Raw genomic sequence first — 12,180 nt, forward strand, 5'->3', positions numbered from 1 at the left:
TAGGGAGGCTGAGGCTGGGCAATCACTTGAACCCAGGAGGTGGAGGTTGCAGTGAGCCGAGATTTTGCCATTGTACTCTGGACTGGGCAACAAGAGTGAAACTCCATCTCAGAAACCAAAACCAAAACCAAAACCAAAAAAAAAAAATAGTATTAAGAAAATGAAAAAGGCTAGGAGGTGACTCGCACTTGAAATCCCAGCACTTTGGGAGGCCAAGGTGGATGGATCACTTTGAGTTTGGGAGTTCGAAACCAGCCTGGCCAACATGGTGAAACCCCATCTCTACAAAAAAAAAAAAAAAAAAAAAAATTAGCCTGACCTTGGTGGCACGTGCCTATAGTCCCAGCTACTTGAGAGGTTGAGGCTGGAGAATCACGTGAGCCTGGAGGGTGGAGGCTGCAGTGAGCCAAAATCACACTACTGCAGTCCAGCCTGGGTGACTTAGTGAGACCCTGTCAAAAGAAAGAAAGAAAGAAGGAAGGAAGGAAGGAAGGAAGGAAGGAAGGAAGGAAGGAAGGAAGGAAGGAAGGAAGGGGAAAGAAAGAGAGAGAGACAGAGAGAGAGAGAGAGAGAGAAAGAAAGAAAGAAAGAAAGAAAGAAAGAAAGAAAGAAAGAAAGAAAGAAAGAAGGAAGGAAGGAAGGAAAGAAGGAAAGAAGGAAAGAAGGAAAGAAGGAAAGAAGGAAAGAAAGAAAAGAAAGGAAGAAAGGAAGAAAGGAAGAAAGGAAGAAAGGAAGGAAGAAAGGAAGGAAGGAAGGAAGGAAGGAAGGAAGGAAGGAAGGAAGGAAGGAAGAAAGAAAGAAAGAAAGAAAGAAAGAAAGAAAGAAAGAAAGAAAGAAAGAAAGAAAGAAAAGAAAAGAAAAGATAAGCCACAGACAAGGAGAAAGTATTTACAAAGCACACATACAATAAAGGGCTTGTAACCAGATTATACAAACAACTCAGAACTCAGTTAAGACAAACAGCCCAACTAAAAATGAGGAAAAGATTTGTATAAAAGAGATAACAGATGGCAAACAAACATATGAGATGCTCAATATCATTCAACATTAGAGAAGTGCAAAAGAATTATAAAATGAGATACCTCTACATATATGCATACCTAAAATTTAAAAAGACTGGCAATACCAAGTGCTGTCAAAGACACAGAGCAACTGCTGGAATGTTCATATACTGCAGGTGGGAATGTATCTATACTTACATAAGATCAATGTTTTTCTCTCTTTTAATGCTTGGGGAAATTCTGTTTTGAAGCCATTTGAGTATAGAGTTTTCCTGTAGGTTCAATGTCTTTACAAATGTTCATAAAAAATTCATAAAAATTCAAAAATTCATAAAAAATTCATATTTCCTATTTCTTCTTGTAAATTTATTGATTTGTTTTATTTGTTCTTCTTTAGTAACTTGTCTACTTTATCTAAATGTTCAAATTTACTGGAATAACATTTTTACAATAGTCTCCTATTTTTAATGTCTTATGAACTAATGATATCCAATTTTTCACTCTTGATATTAGAAATTTGTGCCTTACCTCTTTTTCTTTTTAATAATTTTCAGGTGGTTATCAATTTTATTTTCCTAATACCAAATTTTGGCTTGGTTAATTCTCTCTGTATTTGTTGTTTTCTAATTAGTGTATTTCTGCTATTATTTATTTTATTTCTTTCCTTTTACTTTAGGTTTATTTTGGAGTTTTTTCTAACTTTGTAATATTTTTTCTTAGATTGTTAATGTTGGGTTTTAACTCTACCTTTTAAATGAATGCTTTTATATTGCTTTTATTGAATACAATATTTTGTAATAGTGTTCTTTTATTATTAAATTTAACATTTTCTAATTTCTCTCATTATTCTTTCCTTGACACGTGAATTACCTAAAAATGCACTGCTTAAATTTCAAACACTTAAGGATTTTCTTTTTGCTGTTATGTTGCTTAATCCCACTCTGGTCTGTATAATTTCAACTTTGAAATTTCTGAAATCTTGCCTTATAATTCAGCATATAATCTTTTTTCTAGGAAGTGTCACGTACACTTGAAAATAATTTGCATTCTGTATGTGCTGGGTGTAGTGTTCTACATACCTTAATCAGGTCATGCTTGATAATCATTTGTTTATGCATTATTTATTTTTAACTGAGTTATTTTATTCTGCAAGTTTCTCGAAGACATATAGCCAACTCCCAAATAGTCAAAACTCCACCTATAACTTCTAACTCTTCCCAAAGTTTAACTACTAATAACTTACTGTTGACTGGAAGCCTTACTGATAATATAAACAATTGATTAACACACATTTTGTATGTTATCTGTATTACATATTGTAGTCTTACAAGAACGCAAGCTAGAGAAAAGGAAATGCTATTAAGAAAATCATAAGGAAGAGGAAATATATTCACTATTCGTAAAGTGAAAGTTGGTCCTCATAAAGGTCTTTGTTCTCCTCATCTTTACAGTTGAGTAGGCTGAAGAGGAAGAGGACAAGGAAGGCTTAAACTTGGTGTCTCAGGGGTGACAAAGGGGAAAAGGTGAGGAGAACAGGCAGGAAAGACTGGGAAACTCCATGTTACTTTATGGAAATACATCATAATTTCTGTCTTTTTTGAGTTTTCATTTTTTAAAAAAATGTTTTTATACAGCACCAATCCTTCTTCTGCAGTTTACTTTAGTTTCACTGCCTGTATCATAGAAAGGTCCATGTCATAAAAGAAGTCAAAAGCAGTCTTGACTTGTTGGAATGCTCCTGCCGGATTGTCTAAGGTCTGTTTGTTTCCTAGAACTGCTTCTTTTTGCCGTCTTCATCATCTGGCATCAAGTTGTCTTCTGTTAATTCCTCTGATGTGGTGTGTATTAGCTGTAGACTTTCTCCAAGAAATCTTGAAATCTTTCACCCCATTTCCCCGCCACCACCCTTTTTGCCATATCCACAATCTCTTTCATGATTTCCTTGATTGGCTCTGTCGTAAATTCTGTGAAGTCATGTGCAACATCTGGACACAGATTTCTCTAGCAGGCATTTATGCTTTCAGGCTTGATGGCTTTCACAGCTTTTTCTATAACAACAATGACATCTTCAGTGGTGTCATCTTTCCATACTTTCTTGATGTTCTCTCTCTCTAGGTTCTCTCCCATAGCTTTGACCATCCTTTCCATAGAGTACCATGTGTAATGAGACTTAGAGGTCCTTTTTACTTCCTGATCTAGAGACTGAAATAGAGACATTAGGTTTGGGGACAAGTAGTCCACTTTGATGCCTTCAGTGTCAAAATCATGGGGTCCTAGGTGGTTGGGGCGTTGTTCAATATCAAAAGAACTTTAAGAAGGGTCCTTTACTGGCCAGGTACTTCCTGACTTCAGGGACAAAGCATCAATGTAATCAATTCAGAAAAAGTGTTCTCACTGCCCAGGCCTTCTTGTTATATGATCAAAAGACTGGCAGCTGGTGTTTCTTTTCCCTTCAAGACTTAAGGGTTAGCAACTTTATAGATAAGGCCTGTCCTAGCCATAGGCCTGACTGCATTTGAACAAAACAGTAGAGTTAGCCCAACCCTTCCTGCCTCAAATCCTGGTGCTTGCTTCTCTTCCTCACTGATGAATGGTTTTTTTGGTGGCATTTTTTTCCAAGAATAGAGCACTTTCATTGGTATTCAAATTCCGTTTAGACAGATATCCTTTCTCCTCACTGATTTTCTTAATAATGTCTAGGAACTTGTCTACTTCCTCTTAGTTAGCAAAAGCTACTTCTTTTGCTATCTTGACATTTTTTAAGCCAAACTTTTTTTTCTATAATTATTAAACCCTCTTTTTGCTGGCATTAAATTCTCCAGAATTAGATTGTTCCCTTCCCTTTTGCTTTAAGTTGTCATATGATCTCTCCACTTTTTCTTCAATCATATGAGGGTCTACAGGTATGGCTTTCTTATAGCAATCCTGCATTCACATTAAAGCTGCATTTTCCATACTAGATAAAAAGGTATTTCGCAAAACAAGTGCAATGTTTTTGCATGTGCTGGTGTAGCTGCAGTGATGGCTTCACAAACCTCCTTTTCTTTTTTTTTTTTAAAGTTATCCTTATGCTCAATTCATTTATCTTGAAATAGTGGGCAACCACAGCTGCAGACTTCAACCTATGGTACATAACAAGCAGTTCAACTTTTTCTTGTGATGTCATGACATTTCCCTGCTTTCTGGGAGCACTTCCAGTATTACCAGTGGCACTCTGCATAGGTCTCACGGTGTTATTTAAGGTTTATGATGTTGCACTAAACACGATGAAAAGTACACAAGAACTGCAATAAATCACTATTTACTGTGATACCAGATTTACTGGAAAGACAAAACTCCTCCTGTGGAAGTGATTTAATGTCACGGGGCATTTAAGCAGGTACTTGCAACACTGCTCAGTGCAATAGCAACAGAAGGTGTCTACAAAATTATTACAGTAGTGCAATATGTACTACAGTTAATTTCTGCAATTATTATTTAATACTGATGGCATCTTTACACTTGTTTACATTTCCTTGACTGCAAATGGTTCTATGTATAGTCTGTGTATAGTCTGTGATTGTGTGTGTGTATGTTTTGATAAATTTTAACTTTTATACTAGATTTGTGTATATTTTATAATAATAAATGGTAAAATAAACTAATGTCTATATATATTTTATTATGGCATACTTAACTTTTTCTTAATATTTTTATAGTTCTAGGCTATGTAGTTCATCTGTGAATTTTTTCAAACTGTCACAAATCTCCAAAAAATGTTCCAATATATTTACTGAAAAATTTTGCATGTAAGTAGATCTGTGCAGTTCAAACCCATGTTGTTCAAGTCAAGTGTATTTTAAAATCTTCCACTATATTGCTTGATTGGTCTATTGCTTCTTTTAGTCCAGTTAACTTTTGGTTTATATATTTTGAGGCTATGTTATTAGATCCATAAATGCCTTGAATTCTTACATTTTTTTTACTTGTTTAAATGTTTTAAAATCACCTTTAAGTGTATTATCTGCAGTAGTGCTTCTTGCCTTAAAGTCTACATTATCTGATACACCGGCTGTCTTTTGGTTAGTGTTTTTATATGTCTATTCTTTCTTTTCCAATTTTTGTTTCATTATATTTAAACTGTTTTTGAGCACTGTGCCATTGGATATTATTTTTTCCTTGCCTGACAATTTTGGGCTTAAATTGAAGTTTTTAGTTAATTTACACTTAATTCCTGAAATGTGTGTAGTAAAGCCTATTGTTTTAATACTTGTTTTCTACTCCCTCTATTCTATTACTTGTCTACTCCCTTTATTCTATTTCCCTCTCTCTTTCTCTCTTCTTGTAGATTAAGAAAGTATTCTTGTATTATTTCATTTCCCCGCCCCCATTAGCTTGTCAGTTCTGTATTTTTTTAATGGCTTTAATGTATTTTTTTTCTAGAGATTAAAATATAAATCACTAGAGTCTAAAATAACTTAGTACTTTTATACCGCTTACCAGAAAATTGTAGAGGAGGAAACTTAAAGCCCTTTAACTGCATTTACTTTCCTGGTCTCTAATACTAATGTTGTGTACTGTATTGTTTACATATAGTTTAATTTCTACATGACATCAATTTATATATTCAACATTAATTTATAAATGTTACTATTCTTTTATTCTTCTTTTTCTCCTGCATTGCTATATCCTCATCTAGGATCATTTCACTTCTTTCTGAATAACTCCCTCAGTATATCTTTTTAAGTGCAAATCTGCTGGTGACGACTTCTCTTTAGTTTTGTTTTCTGAAAAGGTCTTAATTTTATCTTCATTTTTAAAGATTATGGCTGATGATTTTAAAATTCTAGGCAGACAGTTATTTTCTTTATCCTCAAAACTATCATTTCATTGTCTTCTGGCTTCTCTAGTCTTTGTTGAGAAACCCTTTGTCAGTCTTACTGTTGCTCCTCTGTAGGTAACATGTTTTCCCACTTCTCGCTTATTTTAAAATTTTCAGTTAATTATAATGTTTCAGTAGTGTTACTATGATGTGCCTAGTGGTTGTTCTGTTTATGTTTAATCCTTATTGTGTCCTTTGTAATTCTCAAATCTGTAACTTAATGCCTTTAATTGTTTTAGAATATTCTTGGTCAGTATTTTTCAAATAGGGTTATTATACCATGTTCTTTCTTCTTTCTGGTTTTCAGTTGCTGTGTGGCAATTCATACCTTAATCCTATATTTGTTTGTGCTTTTGTTTGGATTACACCTTTTGAGATCTACCATGTTTTAATGTGTATATTTCCTTCTGACTTATCTTCCATTTAACTAATTGTCTGCTTAGCTATTTCTAAAACGCTGTTGAATTCACTCCTTGAGTTCTTAATTTCTGATATTTTATTTTTCATGTCTAGAATATCAAAAGTAACTATTTGTAGTTTTCAGTTCTCCAGGTTATTACTGAATTCCTTGATCATAGTAGTCACATTTCTTTTAAGTTTTGTGTATAATAACCATGAAATTTGTATCTCCTCTGGCTATCTATTTTCTAATTTATTTTCTCTTTTATCTGCTCTTGTCTGTTTGTAAGCTTCAGCATTTTAGACTTAATATTTGTCTTTGAACAGTCTAGAGACAATTCAAAGCTCTAGAGATTACTACCATCATCTAGAGAGGATTGCTTTTGTTTCTTTGGAAAGCTAGGTAAAGGTTTGATCATCTTAATGACAATTGCAAATGCATGTTTTAAATGTGTTCATCTTTTTAAGTTAACCTCCGTGTAGTTCATCCACGAGTTATCTGGCTCTCACTGGAAATGTTATTCCCCTCTTTAGTGTCCTTTTTTGTGCTCAATTCCTAGCTCACTTATTTTTCAGACTTTTTCCTAATATAATACTTAAAGATAAAAATTTCCTCTCTATTACACTTTCTGTGCACTAATATTTTCTGATATCCTATATGATTTCTTCTTTTACCCTCACTTTTAAAGATATGCTTACGTTTTACAAATACATGAAGTTTTTTGTTATCTTTCTGTCATTGACATCTCAATTCATTTTATTGTAATTAGAACATGTACTCTAAGCAGTAACAATTCTTTAAATATGTACTGAGAATTCCTTTCTTGTTTTTAAATTTTATTTTAGATACAGAGTCTCACTCTGTCATCTATCCTGAAGTGGTGCTGTGGCATGATTATAGCTCACTGTAGACTTGAACCTCTGGGCTCAAGTGATCCTCCCATCTCAGCCCCTTGAGTACTCCTGGCTTCATAGGATCCTCCTGCCTTGGTCTCCCAAAGTGCTAAGATTACAGACATGAGCCACCAAGCCTGGCCAAGAATCTATTTAGTGGTTTGGCACGTTGTCATTTTTAAAAAATTATTCTTACATTCTTAAAAAGAATATAAATTCTCCAATTTGGGGGTGTAATAAGTCTTTTAGGTCAATTAGCTATCTGTGCTTTTCAAATCTTCTATACGTTCAGTATATGCCAGTGGATGTTCAACATTATTAATGATCAAGACAAAAAAATCATCCATACAATGAAGTATTATTTTAACTTTATTCCATGCTAAATTATTAGAAAGTCTGGATAGGGTATTGTTCCCCCAGAATCTCTTCTGCATTGATAGCCATGTAAGTGCATGAACCCACTTTGAAAAACAGTCCCTCATTAACTTTCAGAGTTAAATATTCACATAACTTCTTACACATAATTTTACTCTTTGTATATCTTTAAGCAAAACTTTCACACAAGAAATTTCATAGCAGTACTATTTACAGAAATTATAAAACAATCCAAATGCTTATCAACAGGAGAGTACAGGAATCAACTCTGGTATGCTTACATAAAAAAAAAAGTAAACAAACTAGAGAGCCATGCTACATACACTATGAATAAAGCTCAGCTATATCCAGTTAAATGTAAAAATAAGCCCAGGAGATTATATATAACATCATACTACTTTTATAAAGTTTAAAAAATGTAAATACAAAATATAACTTCATGGCACACATAGGGATGCAATAAAACTGTACAAAAAGGAAATCATACAAGCAATGGCCTTTGACAGTGGGTGCAGGGGGCAGCCTGGGAGTGCAGGCATCTGCTTCCTGCTCACGTGGTTCCCACAGCCCTAGTGGTGCCAGTGCACAGCCACTGTGGGCTCTTGGAAGCTCCATATGCATTTGTTTCTCCAGCTTCATGACTGAAATAATCTCATGTAGTTTTAACATCAGGATTAATGCGCTTTTCTCCTTTTGTTACTCTATGTCCTCTACCACATTTGTAGCCAGTTCTCTGGATTAAAATTCCATCCTCAGAAGTGCGTAGGAAAGCTTTTGCTTTCTGGATTAAACATTTTCTATACAAAGAGTGTAAAAAGACATTTCAGGAAAATTCTAACCAAAAGAAAGCTTGTGCTGAAAAATGGACTTAAAGTAGTAAAAATTATTAGGCATCAAGAGAGTCACTATGCAGTGATGAAGTGTTCGTGTCAAGATGATATAAGAATTTTAAATATACCTACACCTAGTGTAATGGTCTCAAAACATGGAAGGCAAATATTGATAGAATTTCAGGGAGATTTGAAAAATCATCCATATATTATTAACTTCAAAATGCTTCTCTTAGTTATAAATATGTAAAGCAGACAAAAAATAAGCAAGAATATTGAAAATAAAAACAACTCAATTGAGCTTATATTCAACATTTAGAGAATGTACATTATTTTCAAGCACACAAGGAATATTAGAAATTTGATCAGGCACTATCTTATAAAGCAAACAGCAATAAAATCCACAGCATATGCATTACAGACTTCATGTTTGTTGAACATAACTAAATTGAAGCTAAAATAAAGTATCTAAACTTAGAAACCCTGCATATTTTGAAATTTAAAAAAGCTAACAACTTCTGGTTTAAATAATAAACTATAATAGAAACAAAATTCCTAAAATTATATAATAAGTACACTGCATATCAACATTTAGAGATCTACCAGACCATTAAAGGAGTAAACAATGAAAAAATCTGTTTTATTTTTATTTTTTTTGAGACAGGGTCTTATGATGTCGCCCAGGCTGGAGTGCAGTGGCGCAATCATAGCTTACTGCAATCTTGAACTCTTGGGCTGAAGGGATCCTCCCACCTCAGCTTCCCAAGTAGCTAGGATGACAGGCCCACGCCATCATGCCCAGCTAACTTTTTTTTTTTTTTTTTCACTTTTTGTAGACATGGGGGTCTCATTATGTTGCCCAGGCGGGTCTCAAACTCATGGCCTCAAACAATCCTCCTGTCTTCACTTCCCAAAGTGTTGGGATTACAGGCATAAGCCACAGAGCCTGGTTTAGGTTTTACTTAACAGTCAGCAAGACTTATCAATAAAAATAAAAATAAAACATACAATATTTTAAATATAAAGAGAACATAAATAATCTGAATTGAATAATATGACAGAACTATCAACAAGCAGATACCAGCAATGTAAAAAACATTTCAAAAATCATAAAAATATAGTATTAAAACTGCCACTAGAAGAAATAAAGCATAACAAAATTGAAGCAAGTTATAAATCTTCCAAAGAAAAAAAATATATACTGAAATAATTTTGGCTATAAGTCCTACCAAGCTTTTCAGGTACAAATTGTCTCAATCTTTTACCAATGATCCAAGAAATGGATTGGGGGAGTCCCTGTCAGCTCACTTTTGTTGTTGTTGTTGTTTTGAGACAGAGTCTCACTCTGTCACCCAGATTGGAGTGCAGCGGCGCAATCTCAGCTCACTGCAAGCTCTGCCTCCTGGGTTCACGCCATTCTCCTGCCTCAGCCTCCCGAGAAGCTGGGACTACAGGGGCCCGCCACCACACCCGGCTAATTTTTTTGTATTTTTAGTAGAGACGGGGTTTCACTGTGTTAGCCAGGATGGCCTCGATCTCCTGACCTCGTGATCCACCCGCCTCAGCCTCCCAAAGTGCTGGGATTACAGGGTGAGCCACCGGGCCCAGCGTCAGCTCACTTTTTAAGGGTAGCATGACCTTTATACCAAATCCAAACACTAGCAGTTGAAAAGAGGTAAGTTATCATACTGCTTGCTCATTAATATAGATTCAAGAACATTAAATAAAATATTAGCAAACTGAATCACACCTTATAAAAAGACAACCAAACAAGATAACCAAAGGACACACCACTTGTGTGTAAAGCACATATTTCACCATATTAATAGCTTAAAAATCATACAACCATCTCAATAGATTGAGGAAACCCTAAAATACTATCCAACATACTTTCATGATTATAAACTTTAGTAAACTAGGAGTAGAAGGAAATTTGTTAAATCTAATAAAAGGTACCTATAAAAACACTGTCATATATTTTTGTCATACCAAATGAGGGAAAATTATCAGTCTTCCCATTATTCTTACTTCTACTTGGCATGGATTTTCTCAATAGCACAATAATTAATCAATATATTAATTGTTTTTAGTAATATTATAATTAATAATAATTAAGTGAAAAGTATTAGGAAAGAGGAAATTAACCAGCCTTTATTTCCAAATGATGAAATCCTTTACACAGATAAATCAAAAGATCATTTAAATGAATTAGAAATGATGGACAAAATTCATTTATCCATTTATTTTATTATTTGTGTTTAAATTGCAAATATCTATCAACTACCAAAAAATAATAAAAAATGTAATTTAAATACCATTTAATAGACACAATAATAAATGAAAAAGGGGATATCACTACTGACCCCACAGAAATACAAACTATCATCAGAGAATACTATAAACACCCCTATGCAAATAAACTAGAAAATCTAGAAGAAATGGATAAATGCCTGGACACATACACCCTCCCAAGACAAAACTAGGAAGAAGTCAAATCCATAAATAGACCAATAAGAGGTTCTAAAATTGAGGCAGTAATTAATAGCCTACCGACCAAAAAAAGCCCAAGACCAGACAGATTCACAGCTGAATTCTACCAGAGATACAAAGAGGAGCTGGTACCATTCCTTCTGAAACTATCCCAAATAATTGAAAAGAAGGGACTCCTTCCAAACTCATTTTATGAGGCCAGCATCATCCTGATACCAAAACCTGGCAGACACACAATAAAAAGAAAACTTCAGGCCAATATCCATGATGAACATCAATGTGAAAATCCTCAATAAAATACTGGCAAACCGAATCCGGCAGCACATCAAAAAACTTATCCACCATGGTCAAGTCGACTTTATCCCTAGGATGCAAGGCTGGTTCAGTGTATGCAAATCAGTAAACATAATCCATCACATAAACAGAACCAATGACAAAAACCACATGATTATTTCAATAGATGCAGAAAAGGCCTTTGATAAAATTCAACACCGCTTCATGTTAATAACTCTCAATAAACTAGGTATTGATGGAACATATATCAAAATAATAAGAGCTATTTATGACAAACCCATAGCCAATATCATACTGAATGGGCAAAAGCTAGAAGCATTCCCTTTGAAGACCAGCACAAGACAAGGATGCCCTTTCTCACCACTCCTATTCAACATAGTATTGGAAGTTTTGGCCAAGGCAATCAGGCAAGAGAAAGAAAGAAAAGGTATTCAAATAGGCAGAGAGGGAATTAAATTGTGTCTGTTTGCAGATGACATGATTCTACATTTAGAAAACACCACCATCTCAGCCCAAAACCTCCTGAAGCTGATAAGCAACTTCAGCAAAGTCTCAGGATATAAAATCAATGTGCAAAAAGCACAAGCATACCTATACTCCAACAATAGACAAGCAGAGAGCCAAATCATGAATGAATTCCCATTCACAATTGCTACAAACAGAATAAAATACCTAAGAATACAACTTACAAGGGATGTGAAGGACCTCTTCAAGGAGAACTATAAAACCACTGCTCTAGAAAATGAGAGAAGATACAAACAAATGGAAAAATACTTCATGCTCATGGATAGGAAGAATCAATATCATGAAAATGGCCATACAGCCCAAAGTAATTTATAGATTCAATGCTACTCCCATCAAACTACCATTGACATTTTTCACAGAATTAGAAAAAAACTACTTTAAATTTCATATGGAACCTAAAAAGGGCCCGTATAGCCAAGACAATCCTAAGCAAAAAGAACAAAGCTGGAGGCATCACACTACCTGACTTCAAACTATACTACAAGGCTATAGCAACCAAAACAGCATGTTA

Source organism: Theropithecus gelada, chromosome 9 (genome assembly GCF_003255815.1).
Source record: "Theropithecus gelada isolate Dixy chromosome 9, Tgel_1.0, whole genome shotgun sequence".
Classification (NCBI taxonomy): domain Eukaryota; kingdom Metazoa; phylum Chordata; class Mammalia; order Primates; family Cercopithecidae; genus Theropithecus; species Theropithecus gelada.